The sequence below is a fragment of the Acinonyx jubatus genome, chromosome A1 (assembly GCF_027475565.1).
Source record: "Acinonyx jubatus isolate Ajub_Pintada_27869175 chromosome A1, VMU_Ajub_asm_v1.0, whole genome shotgun sequence".
Taxonomy (NCBI): Eukaryota; Metazoa; Chordata; class Mammalia; order Carnivora; family Felidae; genus Acinonyx; species Acinonyx jubatus.
In genome coordinates, this window is record NC_069380.1 from 11,631,752 (window position 1) to 11,656,124 (window position 24,373).

Consider the following 24,373-nt stretch of genomic DNA (forward strand, 5'->3'; position numbering starts at 1 on the left):
TTTTTGTTTTTTTGGGTTTTTTTGTGTATGCATGATGAGGTGGGAATCTTAAGTTTTTTTTCTCTTTTGTGTTCCTTTATTACTAAGTAAGAATTTGTTGTCCCCTTTCTCGTGTTCGCACTCACTGACATTTTTTTGATAGATTGAGAAGTGATTGAGACTTTGAGAAGTCATTTATTAGGTCAGAGATTTTTTGTAAACTGGTTTCAATTAGAATAGAAAACCTCATGAATTACCCACAAAAAGAGTATTATTTAATGAGACTTTTTTTTTCTTAGCGTGTTTATGTATTGGGTTGTACTGCAATTAAAAAATGAAAATTTGAAAGTCACTGTCCTGGCCTTAGGTTATGGATTGTGACCTATGCCTCCCCCAAAGAATCCGTAATTCAAAGGAGATCTTCTGTAGAGTTGAGCGGCTTTAATTGAAGAGCTGGCGGCACTTCTGCCCCCTTCGTTGCAGTAGCAGCCATAAGCTGTTTGTTGAAGTCTTGGAGTTCCAGTGGATACTGTTATAGGTGTGGAGGAGGTAGAACAGACTGTGGTCCTAGGCACCTCCTAGCTGTAGAGACTTCTGCTTTTTAGGTATTTTGTAACTTAGAATTTGGTGGGAGATTTTGTTTGACAGAAGAGCTCAAATGCTTAAGAGTATTTGAAAAGATTGTTAGATAACCAAGGCTTTGAGACCGAAATAGCCCTTGTCTTTATTTAAAAACAATTTTTTTAAATGTTTGTTTATTTTTGAGAGAGAGCACGAGTGGGGGAGGGGCAGAGAGGGAGACAGGGAGACATATGCTCCAGGCCCTGAGCTGTCAGCACAGAGCCTGATGCGGGGCTTGAACCCATAAACTGCGAACCATGACCTGAGCCAAAGCCAGATGCTTAACCAGGTGAGCCACCCAGGAACCACGCCCTTGTCTTTAAATAAATCAGTGTAGTATAAGTAACGTTTGGGTATTTCTTTCTTTAATTATTCAACCTTTAGTTTTGCTTCCTGCTCTTCTAGAATGAAATGTAGTGAACATCCTCACGTTTTGGTATGTTTTCAGTCTTTGCAGTTTTTTATTTTTTTTGGCCCTGTTACCAGTGAACATAGAGTAGACATGATGTACCATAGTGCAACTTAATAAAATATCTGTGACAATCACTTGTAAACATACAGTGAAAGGTTCCCAGAAATTCTTGGTTTATGGTCCCCTTTGTGTTTTGTCACTTTTTTCATAGAGCCAAAAAATGATAACCTAATAGTTCTGTTTCAGTACTCAATAACTTAAGTATTTATGGCTTAGGAATTACATATACATTGAAAGAAAAAATATATATTTTTAAATTCTTAAATAATGAAAGTTATTTACTAATGGGATATATTTGCCTGTTAGGATGGGATTGGACACTCCCACCTCATTTCCTACTTCTCACTGCAGTACTTTTTTATCTCATCACCTGCCCCCAAAGCCAGTTTCTCATTGATGTGGTACCTTCAGAAGGAATGTAGAATGATTTTATGTTGAAATGGAATTACCTCGAGCTAGTAGTTTACTTGGTGTCTGACAAATCTTGAGAATCATCACGTTTTATCGCTAATTAAAAATATCCCATAATGCCTGTGACTTTAGCAGTGGTGTTTTGGGTGTTCTGAGATATCTTGGAGCACCATTTGGTAATGGTAGGTGTAGGTATTTACAGCTTATACAGCAATTAAGCAAATAGTTCCTATCTACATTTCATAGAAGAGAAAATGCAGCCATTTCTGTAGGGTAAGCTATAGGTATTTGTATGAAGCCAATCTACTGAGCGGTCTAGTTGCATCTCAGAAGACAGTCTCTATTCTGAAGTTTACTTTGGCATCTGGGTGGCTCAGTCGGTTAAGCGTCTGACTTCAGCCCAGGTCATGATCTCACGGTTTGTGAATTCGAGCCCCATGTTGGGCTCTGTGCTGACAGCTCAGAGCCTGGAGCCTGCTTCGGATTCTGTGTCTCCCTATCTCTCGGCCCCTCCCATGCTCATGCTCCGTCTCTCTCTCTCTCTGTCTCTCAATAATAAATAAATGTTAAAAAAAAATTGAAGTTTACTTCTCATAGCGATTTTTTTTTAAAGTACTTAATTTTCTGTGAGTTTTTGTACCCTTTTTAGAGAAGAAAACTTAGGTTTGCTAGGCATTTGAAAAGAAATACCTTCTTTCAAAGTGAAAGATAGCAAAACCACTTTTTGTATTGGTGTTCTTTCTTTTGTTTTTCCTGGGAAAATACATAAAAGATCAAAAGTTAATTTTCAAGTTAGTGAGTAATTGTATAAACGGATTTGTGAAGAACAGATCATATTTAACTAACGTTGTTGGAGAGCTGAATAGTAAGAATTGCAGATAATTATATGATAGTATAAGGTAATAAAATTGTAGTGTTTCAGACCTGGACAAGATCTAAGGTGGGATGAGGGTGGAGATGAGGGTTGGTTCATCTAATGGAATTCACTGGGTCATGTAATTCTTCTGTATCTTTTAGGATCTTCCAGTGGGAGGTGATGGAAGGAAGGAAGAAGGAGGACTGGTTAGAGAGAGATTGTGATTTTATTCTTGTTAAAGGCAGAGGTGCCTTTGGCAGTTCGGAATATTTACACTCTTGGCTCCTGCCACGGTCTACAACCTTGAACATCTTTTGTCTAGTCTTCATTTAAAAGTTCAGTTTTAAGAAAAAAATGTTAAGGAAAGCTCAAAGGATAGGCAGTCCATAATATCTGTCGATTACTGGTTTGTTTTCCGTCTTTAAAAAATGCTTTTTAAAAATACTTTATTACAAGTACTTGAAATAACATATCTTATAAGAGAACTATTTTTCATTCAAAGTTCAAATCAAGTCTGTATTCCATTTTTACATGCTTGACAGTGGCAATAATTTTGAATTCTATATTTCCCGTTAATTTAGTTCTGTGCATATTTTTCCATCTCTCTAGAAGTGCTTTTATTTTTGGTATATGTTATGGTGGTACTTGTTTTATGAAAATGTTGTCCTTATATCCGTGTGTGTGTGTGTGTGTGTGTGTGTGTGTTTGCGCGCGCGCATGCACAGACTTGAGAATAATACTTTTCTCGCTTTGCATTAGTATGGATGAGCTTGATAGAGCTTATTTATTGTACTGACTGCATAATCTTCTGTGGGAAGATTTGGCACGTTTCATTTAGCTGTTTCCTTGTCGATGTCAGGTTTTTCCCATGTTTTTTTTTTCCCCCACTATAAACAGTGCTAAGATAAATATTCTTGTACAATTTATATTGACATTTTTATTACGGTGAGATAGAATGGGAAGAGGAGGATTACTGGGTTGAAGGGAATGTGTTGTTAAAATTTAATAGATATTATGCATACATTTCTTTTTAGAAAGGCTGTAATAATTTACATTTCCAAAAACACTGACAGATCAGTGGTTTTCACATTGTTCCCCGGGACTTCCTTGACAAGAAGAGTTGGGGGCATTGGGGTACTGATCACCCAGTTCAACTGGAGAGCTCTTTTAACTTTTAATCTGTTCACTGTATTTGATGTTGTTGGAACATTTTGGTTAGAAGAATGGATGCTTGTGTTGGCTCCCAATTCCCATGGAATTGTTTTTATTGAACCATATTTTAAATACTTTGAATTGTACTTTGGCTTGCATTGAAGGATAAAAAGAAGTAAATAAAACTCATTTCTGTGCTTATTCTAGATATGGTGCAGGGTTATCCTTTGTATTACTCACTGATCTCCTGAGGGTTCAGTGAGGACTCAAGTGTCAGAAAAAGTTTCACTTCCCTTGAGCAAGTTTTAGGTTTTTAACTCTTGGACAGTGTTAACCTTACAGTTGATATTTCTGTTTGATTTATTCATCTTATGCTTTTTGAAGATAGTTTGTTAGAGACTTATTTGTTGTATACCATAACTATAAAGCTCCATACTTTGTTTTTGAAATAAATAAAACCAAGAGGTTAGGTATGCTACTGTGGCCGTTTCCAGTCATATAACCATGTAAGCAGCTGAGGTGTCATTCCAGTTCTCTCATACAGGACCTTTCTGATCCTGGGTAAATCAGTCAACCTCTCTTGACCTAGGTTTCTTCATTTGTTAAATAGGAATGATAATAAAATGACAGTTAATGATTTATCAAAAACATCCTTCAGTACATTCAGTGACTGGTTTCATAGGTTTTTAAAGGGTTTTGTGATGAAAGAAAAAAAAAAAAAAGAAACCAAAGTGCAGCCCATTAAAATTAAATACGTGGGGGCTAGGAGAAATGTGGCTCAAATCTGGAGCTTTCAGATGTTGTTTACCCACTTAAAAATATATAAATAAGTGTATATTTTCTGGTCAGATTTTGTATTTCTCCCTGATTCAGTCTTGGAAGAGTGTATGTTTCTAGGAATTTATACAATCTTCTTAGTTAATAACCCAATTAAAATATTAAAGCATTCCTTAACTTTTCTTTTCTGGGTCTTTAGCCTTCTAGTATTATAAGCTGTGTACTTTCTCTCTAGAAAACACATTTTCACATATATGCAAACTTCATGGACTCTCTTACATGACTACATGCCTCATAGACCTCTTAAAGCCCATTTTTATGGGTTTCCTTTTTGGAAGTTCAATTTAAGAACTGATCTGGAGTGGTGGTTCTCAATCTAGAATGATTTTGCCCTGCAGGGATATTTGGTAATACTTGGAAACATTTTTGGTTTTATGTAAAACTACGGGTCATGGTGGGGTGCGTGTGTGTTTATGTTTATATGCTACTGGTGTTTGGTGGGCCAAGGCCAGGGATGTGGCTAACCATCTTGGAATGCGTAGGAACACTCATATGCCCACCCACAGCAAAGAATTCTGAGAAAAACATCAACCAGTGGTGCTTTGGTTGAGAATCCCTGATCTAGAGGAAGAGATGAATTGGATTTCTTTCAAAAATCTTTCATAATCCTTGAAATCTAACTGGGCTTCTTTGCTGACAGTTGGGTAGGATATTGTTAAGGTTGTATTCTCTGCACCTTACTTTATCTTGAATATTCTGCCTTTGGTGTTTGCATAGTTTATTATTTTTCAGGTTTCTGTTTAAATGTCACTTCATTCAAGAGTCCTTTTTTGTCTTTGCAATCTAAAACAGCTCCCTTCTCCACTTACCCTTAGTTTTATTAACATTTCACATTACCTAACACACACGCTTATTTGTTGTCTTTCTCCCTTCAACTTTAAGTTCCACGAGAGTATGCTTCTTTGTCTTTATTACTATATCTCCCCTAGCTCAAACAGTGCTGTCGTATAATAAATGTTCAAATATTTGTTGTTAAAAGAATGAAAGGTATGAGTCTGGTATTGTGGCAAGTTTGTGTTATTTTAGCAAAGCTGTATGTGGTAGAGATCAAATGGGCGGATGGTAAGGTTGACGACCTTTTGTGAAAATTAAGGGCTCACCCAGGTATAGAATAAGCTAAGAGCCTATCTGAGGGCTAAGCAAGGATTAAAAAGAAATAGTTCTGGGGGGCCTGGGTTGCTCAGTCAGTTAAGCGTCCTACTCTTGATTTCAGTTCAGGACATTATTTCTTGTTTCTTGAGATTGAGCCCCATGTTAACGTGGAGCTTGCTTGGAATTCTGTTTCCTCTTTCTCTGCCTCTTCCTCCCTCGCTTGTTCATGCTCTCTCTCTCCCTCTCTCACAATGAAGAAACGAACCTAAAAAAATAAAAAGAAATAGACTTTTGGCTGCTCTAGAATATTCTGTACTGTTCTTCAAACTTGTTTGACCATGGGAATTATCTGAGACACTCCTTAAAAATGTGGGATATGGGGATGCCTGGGTGACTCAGTCGGTTAAGCTACCGACTTCAGCTCAGGTCATCATCTCCTAGTTTGTGAGTTCAAGCCCTGCATCGGGCTCTGTGCTGACAGCTCAGAGCCTAAAACCTGCTTCAGATTCTGTGTCTCCCTCTCTCTCTGCCCTCCCCCGACTCACGCTCTGTCTCTCTTTCCTTCAAAATAAATAAACATTTAAAAACAATGTGGAATATGAAGTCTCTCCCAAATCTACTGAATCAAAATTTCTAGAGGAGACACCAGGACATTTTTATGAAGAATAAATAGGAGAAGTGTAGTCTTTAGATGACACTGGGAGAACTGGGTTTCTACATGCACAAGAATGAAGGTTGGACCCATATCTCAAACAATATATAAAAATTAGCTTAAAGTGGATCAATGGCCCTAAAGAGCTAAAGCCCATAAACTCTTCCAAGAAAACATAGTGGTAAAATTTCATGCCCTTGGATTTGGTAATAAATTCTTGGCTGTGATACCATCAGCAAAAGCAGTAAAAGAAACAAAATGGATAAATTTGGCTTCATAAAAATTAAAAACTTGTGCATCAAAGGTCATTATTAAGAAAGGGAAAAGACAATACAGAATGGGAGAAAATATTTGTAAATCATATATCTGATAAGGATTTAATATCCAGAATATATAAAGAATGCCTGCAGCTCAACAGCAAAAGGACAAATAACCTACTTTCAGAATCGGCAAAGGACTTGAATAGACATTTCTTCAAAGAATCCGTAAAATCCTAAGTATATACCAAAAAATTGAAAACAGGGCCTTGAAGAGATATTGGTACACCCATGTTTATAGTAGTATTTATAATAGCTATAAGTGGAAACAACCTAAGTGGAAACAATCCATTAACAGATGAATGAATAAAGTGTCATATGTGTTCAATGGAATGTTATTCCATCATAAAAAGTAATGAGGGCATGATAGTTGATACAGCATGAATGGATCTTGGAGATATTCTGAGTGAAATAAGCCAGGCACAAAAGGACAAATACTGTATGGTTACACTTAGATGAGATACTTAGAATAGGCAAATTGATAGAGATAGAAAGTAGATTAGAGGTTACTAGGGGCTGGGAGAAGACAGAGTGGGGGGGTTATTACTTAATGGTTATAGAGTTTCTTTTTAGGGTTATGAAAAGTTTCAGGAATAGATAATGGTGAAGGCTGCTCAACATTGTGAGTATAATCAGCGCCACTGAATTCTACATTAAAAATGGCAAAAATGGCAAATTTCACTTTATATATATTTTACCACAGTAAAAAGTACCAATAGCAAAAGCTGTTGAATTGTGTACTCTATTATTATTTTTTAAATGTATGTTTATTTTTGAGAGAAAGAGCATGAGCTGGAGAGAGGCAGAGAGAGAGAGGGGAGACACAGAATCTGAATCAGGCTCCAGACCCTGAGCCGTCAACACAGAGCCCGACGCTGGACTTGAACTCACAGATTGGGAGATCATGACCTGAGCTAAAGTTGGACGCTTAACCAGCTGAGCCACCCAGGCACCCCTTGAATTGTGTACTTTATTTTTTTATTTTTATTTAAAAAAAAAATTTTTTTATTTTTTATTTAAAAAAAAAATTTTTTTTTTTTTAACATTTATTTACTATTGAGAGACAGAGAGATACAGAGCATGAGCAGGAACGGGGCAGAGAGAGGGGGAGACACAAAATCCGAAGCAGGCTCCGGGCCCTGAGCCGCCAGCACAGAGCCCAACGCAGGGCCCGAACTCAGAAGCTGCGAGATCATGACTTGAGCTGAAGTCAGATGCTCAACTGACTGACCCACCCAGGCGCCCCTTGAATTGTGTCCTTTAAATAAAGAGTGAATTGTCTGGTATGTGAATTATATCCCCATAAACTTGTTTAAGAAAACAAACAAAAACAAGCATTCATGTTTGGGCAGTAATGCCAAAGAACAAAACCAGGTTGATTTTAGCTAGGAAGTGTATTAGGTAGTTGTTGGCAATTATCTGTCATAAACAGAAAAATCTTTGTAATTCTCTCATGGAATAAGCAGCAGTTTCCTAATCAGGGTGATGCAGCTGCAAATATAATATACCTAAATACGTAAAGAAACTTTTGGACATTAATACAGTTGAAAATAACTGAAAAAAGTGATATTAATCAGTGAGACTAGATTAAAACGCTTGTGCATACCTTCAAAGTTTATATATTTAGGAATATCTTCAAATATTTATGTACTGTGTTGGTTTTGGTATGTTTTCCCATTATAGGGAAATTTACTGAGAAAGTTATCAAATTACACTTCTTGGTGGACTTGACATCCAGGTTTATCTTCCAGTCATCCTTCTCCCAATTTAGTCATTATACTTCCATCTACAAGGTACATAACTTAAAACATTTTTTAAAATTTTGTGGTAAAGATGGTTAATACAATAGAAAACAGGAGAGAAGTATGGTTTAGTGGGAAGAAAAAGGTTAAGACAGCAGTATAATGACCAGTGTTTAATTAACAACCTTGCCTTAAAGGTTATGTAGTTACTGTACTTACACTTAAAAATTTTTAATTCTTAAGAAAATTTGTAACTTGTTAATAACTAGACTTATTTTAGTCATCATTTCACAATACATACATATACTGAATCATTATATTGTACACCTGAAATTAATATGATGTGTTATGTCAATTCTGTCTCAGAAGTTTAAAAAAATTTAAAATGTGGGACCAGTTTTATTATGTTTGAAGTTATATGGGATCTAGGTGTTTGATAAGATTGTTTAGATTTATTGTGTTATGAAGAAAACTATGTTCTTTAACGTATTTTAAAGTGATAATATTTTGTACCCATAGATGCAAAATAAAAAAAAAAGGCTGAAAATCCTGATGCAAAATTGCCTTTGTTTTTTACAAGCAGAAGATTATTAGAGTCGAGAATCCCTAAGTCTTTCTGTGTTAAGCAGTCTAGTACAGCTTCAAGTGCAGATGAAGTATCTGTAAGGCTGTTTCCTTCCTGTTTAACAAAAAATTGAAAGCTGTTTTCAATTTTGCTAAATTTATTTCTGTTAGAAGTCAGTACTACCTTCAAGGGCCTACATCTTGAAGGAGAAAACCAGAACTCTAATGTTCAATGTTGAAAAGTTTGATTACGATGCTGGAAATAAATGGAGACTAACTATGCTTGTATGATACTTGGATTGTTGTTGTTTTGCTAATGTTCTGTTTTATCCATTATTTTGAAAAGTGTGATTTGCAGAATGAAATTTTTCTAGAAATGCACATATAACAGATACCTGTACTTTTTTTTTTTTTTTCGGGTCTAGCATATTTTTGTGCTTTTTCTAATTGCTCAGTGTTTCCTCTGCCTCATAGCCATTTTGAATCCTAGAATCCATACCTAGCTATCTTCCTGTCTTCCACAGCTTGAATTCCAACTTTGTGATGTGCTGCTGCTGATTTTCTCTACCATCTTTGACAGAATGAGTTGTTCTCTTTTGTGTTTCCTTGAAAACACTTATGTCTATAAGCCAGTGATTTTTAGCAAATTTAGAGTGTATAACCATTGTCCTCCAAAGATTGCTGGTGTCCATTTGTGGTTACTCCTTTCTCAACCCCAGTGCCAGATGACAACTCGTCTATTTGCTTTTTATGGATGTTTCCTGTAAGTGTAATCTATGCAATACATAGTTTTTTGTGTCTTGCTTTTCTTATTTGTGGAATATTTTTGAGGTTCATCCATGTTGTATCATATTTCAGTACTTTGTTCCATTTCATTCCTAACTAGCTTTCCCTTGTATGGGTATACCACATTTTGTTTATCCATTCATCAATTAATAGATGTTTGGGTTGTCTCTACTTTTTGGCCATTAAGTTGCATTGTTATTTAACTTTGCATATAAAAATCCTCATGTAACCTTTTTTAATGTTTGTTTATTTTTGTGAGGGGGAGAGAGAGAGAGACACTGAGTGTGAGTGGGGGAGGGGCCGAGAGAAGGAGAAAGACACAGAATCTGAAGCAGGCTCCTGGTTCCAAGCTGTCAGCACAGAGCCCAACGTGGGACTTGAACCCACGAACCATGAGATCATGACCTGAACCAAAGTTGGATGCTTAACTGACTGAGCCACCCAGGTGCTCCATGGAACCTTTTTTAAGTGTGGGTGTTTGGGCCTGAAGATTAGGAGATTCAAGTGTGCTCCAAAAATTGGGAGCCATGAGGTTAAGGGAATAGGCTTTGGGAATCAGATATGGATTAGTTCCAGTTTAGTTGCTGGATAACTTCAGCATAGTTAATCTCTGTGACCCTCAGTTTCCTCATTTATAAAATGGGCGTAATTATGTAATTCATCTCATTATTAAGAATTATTTCTTGAGCTCAGCTCTCGCTTTGTTGCCTATCACTGTTACTTAGATATACAGCAGTGAACAAAATTATATTCTTATTCTCATATAGTTCATGAAAGTTCAGAAGGGGATATAGACATTAGAAGATAAACACCTATACTTATGATAAATTCTTTGAAGGAAAAGTGCAGGGGTAGTGTTGAGAGCATATAGTAGAGATTTAATTTAGTTTGGGCAGACTTGGGAAAGCGTACCTGAGGAATTGACACATGAGATTTGAAAAATCAGTGTTAGCCAGGCATGAGGGGAAGAGGTGACAGGAGGAAAAAGGTTTGAGGCAGAAAGAATAGCACACACTGAGACAGAAAGATCTTGGTTTGGTGCCTTTAAGGAGTAGAGGTGTGATAGGAGTATGGTGATTAAAGTGGTCAGATTAATATATTTGGAACTTATTTTAAGGGTACTGGGAATCTATTTAAGAATTTTAAGGCAATGATATGAGGAGATTACTGTACTAAGAAGATCATTTCTGGCTGCTGTATGAAGAACAAATTGGAGGTGGCTTAGATTAGATTGTGGTGAAATGATGGCTAAATGAGGGTGGATTTCATTTATCTTTTACAAGTAGCATTCACAGGACTTGGTTGGTCTTAAATGTTGAAAGAGTCACTCCCAGTTTTTTGGGGAGGAACAAATTGGGTACACTAAGGCACCATATACAGAGAGAAGATAGAAGGTGGGTTATTTTGGAAGGGGAAGAAGTTGGAAGATAGCTTGTTGTTTAATTTGGGGGATTTTTTTTTTTAATTTTTTTTTTTTAATGTTCATTTATTTTTGAGACAGAGAGACAGAGCATGAACAGGGGAGGGGCAGAGAGAGAGGGAGACACAGAATCCGAAACAGGCTCCAGGCTCCGAGCGGTCAGCACAGAGCCCGACGCGGGGCTCGAACTCACGGACCATGAGATCATGACCTGAGCCGAAGTCGGACGCTCAACCGACCAAGCCACCCAGGCGCCCCTAATTTGGGGGATTTTAAGTTCAAGATGCCTTTGCGAATAAACCAAGTAGAAATGTCAACTGGTTGTATATGTGAACTAGCTTTTATAAGAGATCTGTTGGTAGGGTATGTATTATTTTAAAGTCTTTGGAGTAGGTTTTAAAAAGCTTATGGCAAAAGTCTGGAGAAAAGCATATAGACTAAAAAGTGAATAAAAGGGTCAGGATTGAATTCTGATGAATTACTAATATTTAGAGGCTGGGTAGAAAAGGAGACAACGAAGACAAGAGTGACCAGTAAGGTAGGAGGAAAATCAAGAAGAGATAGAGTAGTCTAGGAACCAAAGAAAGAGAGTGTTTCAAGGAGAAGGGTATCATCAACTGTGTGTCTGTACTGCTGAGATCAATTAAATAAGGGTTAGAAAAGTGTTCATTTGATTCGACAGCATGGAGGTCAGTGATGACTTCTAGTTAGCTTTTATTGCATAACAAATCACCCCACAAGTTAACGGCTTAAAATAACCACCGTTTATTTGGCTTCCAGTTCTACAGGTTGACAAGTTGAGTTTGGCTTAGCTGGGCAGTAGCTGGGCAGTTCTACTCATCTGGATCAGCTTTAGTGATCCCTTACCTGGGCTTGCTCATGCATCTACAGGTATGCCTCTGTCATTACCTGCTAGTTTGGCTGTGGCTGGCTTGTTCATGATGATCGTGGCCGGAAAAACTGGGACCTCTTTCCATACGATCTCTCATTTTCCAGTGTGATGACTTCTGGGCTTGTGCACAGGTTCAGTAGAGTTCCAAAAGCAGCAAGTCTGTAAACTCCAAGCCAGAAACCCTTGTTAAGCTTGCCAAATGTCCTAGTGGATCAAGTCATAAGTTCATTTCAGATTCAAGGGCTGGAAAAACACTCTTGATTGGAGGAGCAACAAAGTCACGTTGCAAGGGTGTAGTTACAGAAAAAGGAAAAATCCGTTGCCGTTTTTGAAACCTGCTACGATGATTATGGCAAAGGCATTATTGCTGATGATGGAGGGGGATGTTGGAAACAAGATTGCTAGTATGAAAAGTGAATGGGAACTGAAGATGTGAAGGTAGAAAATATACTTCTTGAGAGGCTTGGCTGTGAAAGTAATTTGAGAGAGAAGACAGTAGTAGTTGGAGGGGTATTTGTAGTCTGAGCAGGTGTGTTGCGGTATTCTTTTCACTGGAGAACAGAGTATGTTGAGTGCTGAGAGAAGGGATCGAGTAGACACTGAGGATGCTGAGGCAGAGGAAAGAGGAGACAACTAATCAAGTGAAAGTCTCTGATAAACCTGTAGAGGATGGGATTTTGTGTACCTGGGTAGGGATTAGCTTTTGATGTAAGGCTAATATACTTTCTAATAACAGGAAGGAGAAAATGGATATAAATGCTGTAGGTAGGCCAGTAGATTTAGTGATAGGACCCTGAAGAGGTTCCTGTTTGATAGAGCTGTTTTCTCAGTGAAATAGGGGCGTGCAAGAATGTATGCTTAAGGTTTGATGTTCATAGAGGAATACCTAATTTTATTCCCCCACTGAATGGGACACTGAGCTGATGTAGAGAAATACCAGTCATTTAGTAAATGGGAGATACTGTCATTATTAATATAAAAAGTATTACTTTAAAGAGATTTACAGGGGCACCTGGTTGGCTCAGTTGGTAAAGCATCCAGCTCTTGGTTTCAGTTCAGGTCATGATCTCATGGTTCGTGGGATCAAGCCCTGCGTCTGGCTCTGCACTAACAGCACAGAACCTGCCTGGGATTCTGTCTCTTCTCTCTCTGCCCCTCCCCCCACTTGCACACATGGGCATTCTCTTTCCCCTTCTCTCTCTTTCTGTCAAAATAAACATTTAATAAAATCTAAAAGATTTAACAGAATACTTTATGTATTGTTAGAAACTGGTGCTAATTGATGGAGCGCTTCACTGACTCCAGTTGGTTAAGCATCTGACTTCAGCTCAGGTCATGATCTCATGGTTCCTGAGTTCGAGCCTCCTTCGGGTCCTCTGTGCCCCTCCCCTGCTCATACTTGAGCTTGCTCTCGCTTGCTCGCTTGTCTCTCAAAAATAAATAAACATTAAAAAAAAAAAAAACTGGTGCTAGTCGAGATATTCTATGGCCTAGGGCTCTTTTTCTTTTTGAACCAGTTAAGTTAAACTTTACTCCCTTCTGTAATGTTGATGGTCCTTAAAAAGCATGTAGGCAAGAAATATGTTTAATCTTTTGTAAATAAACATTACCAAAAATATGAACAGAATGAGTTTGCTGTCTAAAAGGACTTTAAGCCATTTAAAATTGCTTTGTTTCACCAGAACTCATAGGGATAACTATTAAATAAACTTAATTTGAATTAAAAAAGATTAATTCAAGTTGCTTGGTAGCTTAGTGGTAACACTGTATATGGAAAACAGCTTTTTGTTTGCATAGTTGGAAAATATGTAAACGTGGCCTTAAGGTTATACACTTAGGGAAAATTAACATAATTTATTTTGTCTTTTATTCTTTTAGAAAGCACTCTTACTAGCTTTTTAATTGTTCCTGGCTTAGAATAAGCCTAACTTCTATTCTCTGTAATCACTCTGGACTGGAAAGGTTGTCTTTATGGAGGGCACCATCTGCTGGTTATAAGAGGTACCGATTGTGGGAAGACTGCATTTTGCAGTTACCAGAGTCTTCACAAAATCTTGTTTCCCTTCTAATTCCAACTCGGACTTGGAGTAAAGTCCCAGGAGGAACAGCAGTTTTTAATAAACACAGCCAAGTAGAGATTCTAGTAGCAGTTTGATTTGATTTCTGTGACCCTGAATTTGTTGTCACATACTGGATTTTTAATAAAAATCACGACAGTGTCAGATGTCTTTATTTCTTCTCAGATCAGTTAAAAAAATGATTATTCCTATTGCTCTTACCTTCGCTCTTCAGTCCAGTCAGTACTTTGTTTTTTTCCATTCATTGAAAGGATCTTAAATATTTTTACTGTAATCTTATTTGATCTTAACATTTATTTATATGTGATATTATCAGAATAAAGAACAATGTTTTCATTGATTTTTCTTCCAGTGACTGTCAGTATGATTTTTAAAAATAATGATATGGGGGTGCTTAGGTGGCTCAATTGGTGGAGCATCGGACTTGAGCTTGGGTCATGGTCACATGGTTCATGAGTTTGAGCACCATGTCCAGCTCTCTGTTGTCAAAGCCCAGAGTTAGCTTCGGATCCTCTGTCTCCCTCTAGCTTTCTGCCCTGTGTGTGTGCACACGCTCTCAAAAATGAATAAACATGAAAAAAGATCAGATTAAAAATACAGATGTTTCCCTTAATTAACATTTTAGATGAACTTACTCAAAGGTTGTATAAGCTCTTTAGTATTAGAATATTTTATTGTGTTTTATTTGTTCATATTGGATATAAAAATGTAAATATTTGTAACAACATGCATTACAGTGCATACAATGAAATTAACTGCTTTCTGAAACTGTTTCACATTACCCTTTAAAAGCAGGAAAAATCTATATCATAGTTTTACTATAAATTGGGGGTAAATTAAAAGCATATATATTTTAAATGGAAAAAGGAATTTGTTCTTCTGTAGTGTATTTAGTATATAAAATGGATTCTGATAGTGGTCAGTTTTATGTAAATTATTATTAAAAAAATTTTTTTTTTAGCATTTATTTATTTTTTGAGAGGCAGAGAGAGACGGTATGAGTGGGGATAGAACAGAGAGAGAGGGAGATGCAGAATCCGAAGCAGGCTTCAGGCTCTGAGCTGTCAACACAGAGCCCGACATGGGGCTCGAACTCACAGTGAGATCATGACCTGAGCCGAAGTCGGACGCTTAACTGACTGAGCCACCCAGGTGCCCCTATATAAATTATTTTTTAAGTACGGTTATTATTTTCTTATTTTCAATGTATCCACTCTGCCTTACATGTGAATAATTGAAAGTCCACAAAGTTGAAATATATTATGTCAGATAATTTAAGTCTGTTAAACCTCAGAGGAGCAGCTGTATATCAATATCTCTTATTCATTTCTGATAAAAATTGAAGATCCTGTTTATTTCCCATACCCTTTCTTTTCTTCAGCATTGCTCCCTTTCCCTCTTTCTCATTTACACTTTTTTTTTTCTCTTAGGTTGCAGTTTAGTAGTTATTTCTGTTATTTCGGGAAACTTTTTCCTTAAAGATCACCTTACCAGGTCCAAGGGAGTATTTACTAAGGCCATTTTGTATGTTTCAGCAACATGTGTTTCTGAAATAATTAGCACTGTATGCCACCCCTTCATCTTCAAGCATTTTTTTCTAGGTTAAAACATTTTTTTTTTTATTTTTCTACCTTTTGTGACCCTTCTGTTATTCTTCCTATCCCCCTCCCCATATCAATATAGATATTTCCTCAGGGTTGAGTCTTGGTGTCTCAGCTCATCCTACATGTTTTTCTTAATCTTGTAAACCCATAAAGCATGAGCTTTATGACCAAAATATTTTCTGGCTTTGATTTTCTTTAAAACTTCAGATCTATATCTTTAGTTACCTTTTAGACCAAAATTTTTTCCCCAAGACTTGACCTCTGTATGTTTTTTCCCTATCTCCATTATGGTGAGAGCAGAGATTTTATATATTTGCTTGTCATTGCATTCCTAGTATATGGTGTAGTATATTGCACCAAGTAAATTCTCAGTAAATAAGTAATTGACTTTCAAGGAACAAAGGCTTTGAATCTTGTAATCATCTACTTCTCTTTACTTTTTTTTTTTCTACTTCTCTTTTAATATCATCCATAAGTCTTTGAATCAGTTCTTGTTTCCCCATGTTTCCCCATTTCTTCCTTACTTCTTATCTGGAATATTGTAGCAGGTTTTTAACTGGTTTTACTGTATTTGATTTCTCCTTTCTGGTCTGTGTTGCCTGTTGTAGCCATCATTTATTAGAACAGTTCTGGTCATTCATTCAGCAAGGATTTCCAGAGTACCTGCTTTGTGCTAGGTTCTCTAATAGATGCTAGCATAAAATGATATACTATCCTTCGCTTATAGGGCTTATGGCCTAGTAAGAGACATAGAATAAGTTCACTAAATATGATGTGATAATGCCAATTATGATATGTTCAAAGTTTTCCTAGCTGTAGGGGGAGGAGTCTTGCTCTGGTTGGAGAAGTCAGTGAAAGTTTAAACATAGACTTAATTAAGGTACATCATTTGCTTAGTAGACAAGGGCCAGTAAATATGTCATTCTGAAGAAACAGCTTGTATATATTCACGGAGATACTTCAAATCTCTGCTTCCAGTTCTATTGTTTATAAACTGAAGTGCAAACTGAGTAAACCTGACTCTTTGTTGGCTCTTATCTTTTCTTCCTTAGCTCCCTTTACTTCCTTCCACCTTTTCCTACAGTCACAATTCTAGATCTTAAATTAAATTCTGAACTTTCTTCTGTAGATTGGTAACACATTCTAAACTGTTCTCTCTGTCCTTTTGTTCTGTACATCATTACCACTTCACCCCCATTCACCTGTAGAAATGGGCTTTCTTTTGATCTTATATTTTCCAAGCTTGTTATTTCTGTTAGAATAATTATAGAATTTACTGTGATTTAAATATTTAGGGAGATGTTTGTTTTTTTTGGTAGATTTTGAGATCTATCTTACTCATTTTGCCCGATGGTCACTGCTGAAGAGTTCTGCAAATAACTGGCACTTGACAAATTTTACCAAGGCCAATTTTTGACCATGTAGATGACTTTATTCTACAAAGGCACCATATCTATATTACTTAGTTGCAGGGTGTGGTCACAATTGTATATCTATTGTTAGGAATAATAAGCATTAGCTTTTACTTGTGTCGAGGCAAGGCAGAGACTTTTTTGTATTCCAGCTTCTGTGGAAAACTGGGAATCCTGTCACATTTATTTACTATCCTCTGAAATGATTTGTCCTGGGCCTTTGCTAAATATCTATCTTCTTTGGTTGAAGGAACACAGCTATGACCTTGGTTCTTCTCACTAATCTACCTGGAATTCATTTTGTGTAAGCTGTGAGGTATAGGTATGATGTTATTTTTTTCCTTTTCCTTCCTCCTCCTCCTCCCTCCTCCTCCTCCCTCCTCCTCCTCCCTCCTCCTCCCCCCTCCTCCCCCCTCCTCCCCCCTCCTCCCCCCTCCTCCCCCCTCCTCCCCCCCCTTCCTCCTACCTCGTTTATGTATTTTTGAGAGAGGGACAGAGTGCAAGTAGGGGAGGGGCAGAAAGAGAGAGGGAGACACAATCTGAAGCAGGCTCCAGGCTCCAAGCTGTCAGCACAGAGCCTGACACAGGGCTCGAATCCACGAACCATGTGATCATGACCTGAGCTGAAGTTGGATGCTTAACCGACTGAGCCACCCAGGCACCCCGATGTTATTTTTTTCTATGTAGGTATTAAAGTATCTCAACTTGAATGAATTATTAAAATTTCAAACAACTTTATTGAGCTATAATTTATATATTGTAAAATTAATAAATTTTATCCCTTTCAAGTGTACAGTTCAATAATTTTTTTAAGGCAATTTACTGAAAAATGCAGTCATCACCATAATCCAATTTTAGAACATTTTCATCGGTAAGATCCCTCATGCCCGTTTTCAGTTAATCCCTCAATGGATTCTGTTGAGTTTTTTCATCTTGAGCTCTCTGTAGCATCTAGTACTGTTGGCCACTCCTTGTCTTGAAACATGGTATACCCCCTACTTTCTGATAGAGCTTCCTTCCAAATCTTCTCCATACTTCTTTGGTCATTCTCACATTCCTTTGTAAGTTCTTTTTCCTCTCCCTATTTCTTAAAGATGTGCCTTCTCTTATCTCTTCTTACTTTATAAGACTTCCTGAATCTGTCATCTGTGCCCCTGGTTTTAACTATCACTGAGGATCCCCACATCTGTCCCTAGCTCAGACATCTCTCTGGAAATCTAACTGCCCACTGACCATTTTCCCTCCTCTTCTTTTTCTTCTTCTTTCTCCTCCTCCTATTCCTCTTCTATCTCTTCCTCCTCCTCTTCTCCCCTGCCCCCACCCTCGACCCAGCAGATGGGGCAAAGCATTTTATTTCCCAAAGGGTACCTGAAAATCTTTTCTTTTTTTAAAACAGATTTATTGCTCTATAACTGATAGAGAAAACACTGCATATATATTATATACAACACCTATGATACCATTACCACACAGCTATCACTTCTAATAAAATAGCTATTACTTCTAAAAGTTTCCTTGTGCCCCTTTGCTTTTTTTTGGTAAGAACACACTTCACATGAAATCTATACTCTTACGAAATATTTTTAAAAAGAATTTGTTAATGTTTACTTTTGAGAGAGCAAGAGAGGTAGCGCACATGAGCATGAGTGGGGGAGGGGCAGATTGAGAGAGAGAGAAAATGGAAAGCAGGCTCCAGGCTCTGCACTGTCAGCACAGAGCTCGCTGTGGGGCTCCAGCCCATGAACTATGAGGTCATGACCTGAACCGAAGTCAGACGCTTAACCCAGTGAGCCACCTTTAGGTGGCCAGGCACCCCTACTCTTAAATTCTTAAGTTAGTCCTAAACACTGACTTAGCTATAGGTGCCATGTTGTATAGAACATCTCTAGAATTTAACCGTCTTGTATAACTGTAACTTTATACTCATTGAATAACTCCCCATTTTCTCCTCCTCTCATCTCCTGGCAGCCACTATTCTATTTCCTGCTTCTATAAGTTTGACTATTTTAGATACTTCTATAAATGGAGTCCTGCAGTATTTGCCCTTCTATCACTAACATATTTCACTCAGCATAATGTCTTCCAGGTCCATCCATGTTGTTGCAAATGGTAGGATTTTCTTCTTTTTTAAGCCTGAATACTGTTCTATTTTAAGTATATACCACTTTTTCTTTATCCTTTCATCTATTGATGAGGATTTAGGTTCTTTCCATATCTTGGCTATTGTGAATAATATTGCAGTGAATATGGGTATGCAGATACATCTTAAGAGATATTGATTTCCATGGTTTTTTTGATATATAGCCAGGATCAGGATTTCTGGATTGTATGGTAGTTCTATTTTTAATTTTTTGAGGAACCTCCCTACTGTTTTCCCTACTGGCTGCATCATTGTATATTCACATCAGCAATGTACAAGAGTTCTTTATCTTTCACGTTTTGTCAACACTTGTTAGCTTTTTTTTTCTTTTTCTTCTTCTTCTTTTTTTTTTTTTTTATAATGGCCATCCTAACAGAAGTGAAGTGATTCCTCCTTATTGATTTGCATTTCTCAATGGTGAAAAATAGCTTTCTTCTAAGATCAGTAACAAGACAAAGATGCCCAGTCTTGCCACTTCTGTTCAACATGGTACTGGAAGTCCTAGTCAGAGCAGTTAGACAATAAAGTAAAAGCAAGAAATAAAAGGAATCCAAATCAGAAAGGAAGAAGTAAAATTACCTGTTTATAGATGATGTGAAAACCTTAAAGATCCTGCAAAAAAACCGTTTAGAGCTAATAAATTCTGTTAAGTTGCAGGATACCAAATCAACATGCAAAAATCAGTTACGTTTTTATATACTAACAATGAACTGTGGGAGATGAACAAAAGAATTCCTTCACAATAGTATCAAAAAGAAAAAAATGACTTGAGAACAAACTTTACCAAGGAGGCAAAACACTTGTGTACCAAAAACTGCAATACGTTGATCAAAGAAGTAAGACACAAATAAATGGAAAAACATCCAGTGTTCATGGATTGGAATATTTAATGTTGTTGAAATATTAGGCAATATTCGGAACTTTTTATCTTGTCCTCTCTGATCTTTTCTTACTGTTGTGCGTTTCATATATTAATTTTCACGTATATTAATTTCACGTAGCTCTGATTCTAGGCTGTCTTTTCCATTGATTTTTTTTTTCCCTCCTGCACTAATGCTACATCATTTAAATTACCTTTATAATGGGTTTTAATATCTGATAGAACAAATCCATTTAGAGTGTTTTCTTCTTTAAGTATCTTGCTATTTTTGGCCTTTTGCATTTACATATAAATTTTAAGATAAATTTGCTATAGTTCTTTTAAAATCAAAACCTGAATTTGGTTGGATTGTATTGATTCCATAATCACAGGGAAGATTTGCTATCTTTACAGTATTTGAGACTTCCAACCCAGCCCATGATATATCTTCATTTATCTAGGTTTTCTTTCATTTCTGTCAGTGAAGCTTTAAGATTTTCTCTAAAAGCACATCTTTTGTTAGATTTACTGCAGGTATTTTATGCTTTTCTATGTAAATTGCATTTTAAACTTTTTAGTTGCTGTCCATATGAATACAATTGATTGGTTTGCTCTTAAGCCTTCTTATTTTGAAATAATTATAGGCATCAAGTTGTAAAAAATGAACATAGAATCCTATGAACCCTTCAGTTATCTTTTGCTGGTTGTGACATCTGATGTAGCTGTAGTACAATATCAAATTAGGAAATTGACATTTGTATAATATTGTTAATTAAATTACTGATCTTACTCTGTTTTCTCAAGTTTCTGCACAATATTTTCTCTCTCTCTCTCTGAGTGTATGTAGTCCTGTGTACTTTGATCCTGTGTATAGATTCTTGTCCTTACCATCACAATCAAGATACAGAATTATGAAAGAATTCTCTCATGCTACCACTCAGTCTTATCTGTGTACCCTGGCAACTACTAATCTGTTCTCCATGCCTATAGTTGTCATTTTGAGAATGTTAAATTAATGAAACCATATAGCATGTAACCTTTTGATATTACAGTAAGTCTAATGACCATAGATTATTGCATGTGTCAGTAAGTAAGTTTTTTAGTGCGTTTTATGGATCTGTCAGTTTAACGGATCATTCCTTGAGGAGCTTTCGATTGCCTCCGGTTTTGGGGTGTATGAATAAGCTGCTATAAATATTCTTGTACAGGTTTGCATGAACACAAGCTTTCATTTCTGTGGGAAAAATTCCCAAGAGTGAAATTGCTGGTTTGTATGATAAAGTGCCTGTTCAGTTTTATGAGAAACTGCTAGATTATTTTCAGCTATGTTTGTACTATTCTACCAGCAGTGTCTAGATTCAATTTCTTTGCATCCTTGCCTACATTTGATGTTGTCGCTATTTTCTATTTTAGCCATTCTAATAGTATATAATGGATTTTTTTTCCTTATTTTGTTTTTAATTTGCATTTCACTAATGATTAATGAGGTGAACATTTTTTCATGTGCTGATTTGCCATTTGCATTTCCTCTTCAAATGTCTGTTCATGTCTTTTGCCCATTTTGTAATGGATTATTTTTTTATAGTATCTTTTTAAGACTTGTTTATATAGGCTAGATACATGTGCTCTGTCATATATGTATTTGCAAATATTTTCTCCAATATATAGCTTAACTTTTCTCTTAACAGTTTTTTCACAGAGCAAAAGTTTTTAATTTTTGAAATCCAGTTTGTCACTTTTTCATTTTATGGATCTTGTAATGTCATTTCTTAAAACCCTTCTAGTCTCAATAGTGAAGATATCTTCCATGTTTTCTTTTAAAAATTTTTGTTTACATTTTCTATTTAAATCTTTGGTGTATTTTAAATTAATTTTGTATAAGATATGAGACACTTAGGTCAAGGTTTTCTTTTTTTCTTTTTCTTTTTTTTTCTTTTCCTTTTTTTTTTTTCCCGAGTCTGTGTTTATCCATTGCTCCAGCACTATATGTGGAAAAGACTGTTATTGCTTCATTCAGTTGCTTTACCACCTTTGTAAAAACAACAACAACACACACACATGCACACACACCAATTGGGCATACTTGTGCGGATCTCTTTCAGGTTGTCTGTTTTTTTCTATTGATCTATAGGTCTGTCCCTTTTACCCACATCACATTGTATTGTTTATTGTACTATATAAAAAGTTTTAAAGTTGTGTAGAATGATTACCTTCTACTTCATTGTTTTCTAAAATTGTTTCATCAATTTTAGTTCCTTTGCCTTTCTATATACATTTTGGAATAGGCTTGTTTCTGTCTACAAAAAGTCTTGCTGGGATTTTGTTAGAATCTCCAAACCTGTAGATCACTTTGAGGGAAATCTGACATTTTTACTATGGTGAGTTTTCCCATCCATGAACATGGTATGTCTTCCATTTATTTAAATTTTCTGTGGTTTCTTTCATTAGTATTTTATAATTTTCAGCATACCAATCTTGTATATGTTTTATTAGGTTTATACTGAAGTATTTCATTTATAGTAGGAGTGATTGAAAATAGTATTGTGCTTTTAACTAAGGTTTCCATCTGTTCCTTGCTAGTATATAGAAATACAGTTGATTTTGTATATTGAGCTTTATATTCTGCAACCTTGATGAATGAGTTTTTTATTTTTTATTTTTGTAGATTCTTTTAGAATCTTCTATGTAACAACCATGCCATCTGGAAATGTGGCTTCTATTTAATCTGTGTGGCTTCTATATCCTTTATCTTGCCTTAGTGTGTCTGGCTAGGGCTTCTGGTATAATCTTGAATAAGAGTGGTAAGAGCAGACGTATTTGTTCTGTTTCTGATCTTCAGAGGAATTATTCAGTCTTTTACTGTTATGTATTGTGTTAGCTATAGGCATTTGATGTTTACATATTGAGTTTTCTACTCTATACCCTTGCTAAACTCAATCTTCTCTCTCTCTCTCTTTTTTTTTTTTAGTTTGTTTTGAGAGAGACAAAGACAGTGCAAGTGGGGGAGGGGCAGAGACAGGGGGGAGAGGGAGAGAATCCCAAGCAGACTCCATGCTGCTGTTGCAACATGGGGCTCGATCCCACAAACCGTGAGCCAAAACCAAGAGTTGGACACTTAACCAACGGAGAGCCACCCAGGTGCCCCACTAAACTCAATCTTCTTAATTCTGAGGTTTTATCTGTAAGTCCTTTTGGAGTTTCTATGTACATAATCATATAATCTGCAGACGGTAGCTGTTTTGTTCCTTCTTTTTTTATCTTTATATTCTTCATTTCTTACTTTGTTGACTGCCATCTTTATTACTGGGTCAAGTAGAAGTGATGATGGAGGTATGCTTGTGTATGTTTTGATCCTAAGTAAAAATCTTTCAGTGGATCATGATTAATGGGCCATCAATAAACCTGATTTATGGTGTATAGTATTTGTAACACCCGACCTTTCTCAGATAAAGGAAACTTTCATCCAGTTTTTAGTTTGTTAAGCTTCTTCTCTTTTTTGTCTTAGTTTTCAAACTTTTGTTGAAGTTTTCAAACTTTTTTTTTCTTTATTTATTGAGATTATCACACCGTTTTTCTTTTTTTGTCTCAGTTTATTTGTTTTGAGAGAGCACATGCCAGCAGGAGAGGGGCAGAGAGAGAGAATCCCAAGCATGCTCCCCACTGGGAATGTGGAGCTAGAGCTCATGACCCATGAGATCATGACCTGAGCTGAAACTAAGAGTTGGATGACCCACTGGGTCATCCAGGCACCCCTTGTTTTTCTCTTTTTAATCTGTTAATATGAGGAATCCAACCTTGCATTCCTGGGATAAACCCAAGTTTTAATAATGTTGCTACATTTGGTTTCCTAATATTTTATTTAGGAATTTTGCATCTTTGTTTATGAGCAAGAATGGTATTGATTTTTCTTGATTTTTCTCATTGGGTTTTGATATGTTGTGCTAGTTAGTTGTATAAGATTAGTTGGAAAAGATTCCCTTGTGTTTTGAGTCTTTGGAATTATTTATGTGGCATTGAAATTATTTCTTCCTCAGTTATTTGATAGAACTCACTAGTAAAGCTATGTAGACCTGGAGTTTTTTCCTTATAGGAATATTTATTGATTGTTGATTAAGTTTATTAAAGGTATTTTTTTTTCTTGAGTCATTTTTGGTAAGGTATAGATTTTCTTCATATTTGAATTTTCACATGCTGATATGTCAAAAATTTATGATTGTCTTCTGAGTTTTTACTTTATTGATCATATACTTGTTTTCTTTTGATTCATTCATTATTAGGAAGTATACTTACGAATTTTTTAATGTTTGGAGATTTTTATTTTTTGTTGAAGTAGAATATAACTGAGGAAAGTGTAAAAAATTATGTTGTCTAATATTGTCTAGCTCTGTGACTTTACACAAAGTGAAAACAGTTCTATAACCACCATCCAGATAAAGAAGTAGAACATTACCTGTACCCAATATAGCCTCTTTACCCCTCTTTTAGTT

General features: G+C 36.3%; 1 protein-coding gene across 8 annotated transcripts in view; it reads left to right on the forward strand.

Moving 5' to 3' along the window:
* PDS5B (PDS5 cohesin associated factor B) overlaps positions 1 to 24,373 on the forward strand; it is a 188,177-nt gene that overhangs the window by 35,823 nt on the left and 127,981 nt on the right. The window contains exon 1 of one of the 8 annotated variants that reach the window (XM_053214172.1): positions 11,769 to 11,792. The exons of the other annotated variants lie outside the window; for them this stretch is intronic. The gene's annotated coding sequence lies outside the window, so the exon portion shown is untranslated. Of the gene's footprint in view, positions 1 to 11,768; positions 11,793 to 24,373 lie in introns of those variants that run through there. 8 annotated transcript variants of the gene reach the window in all.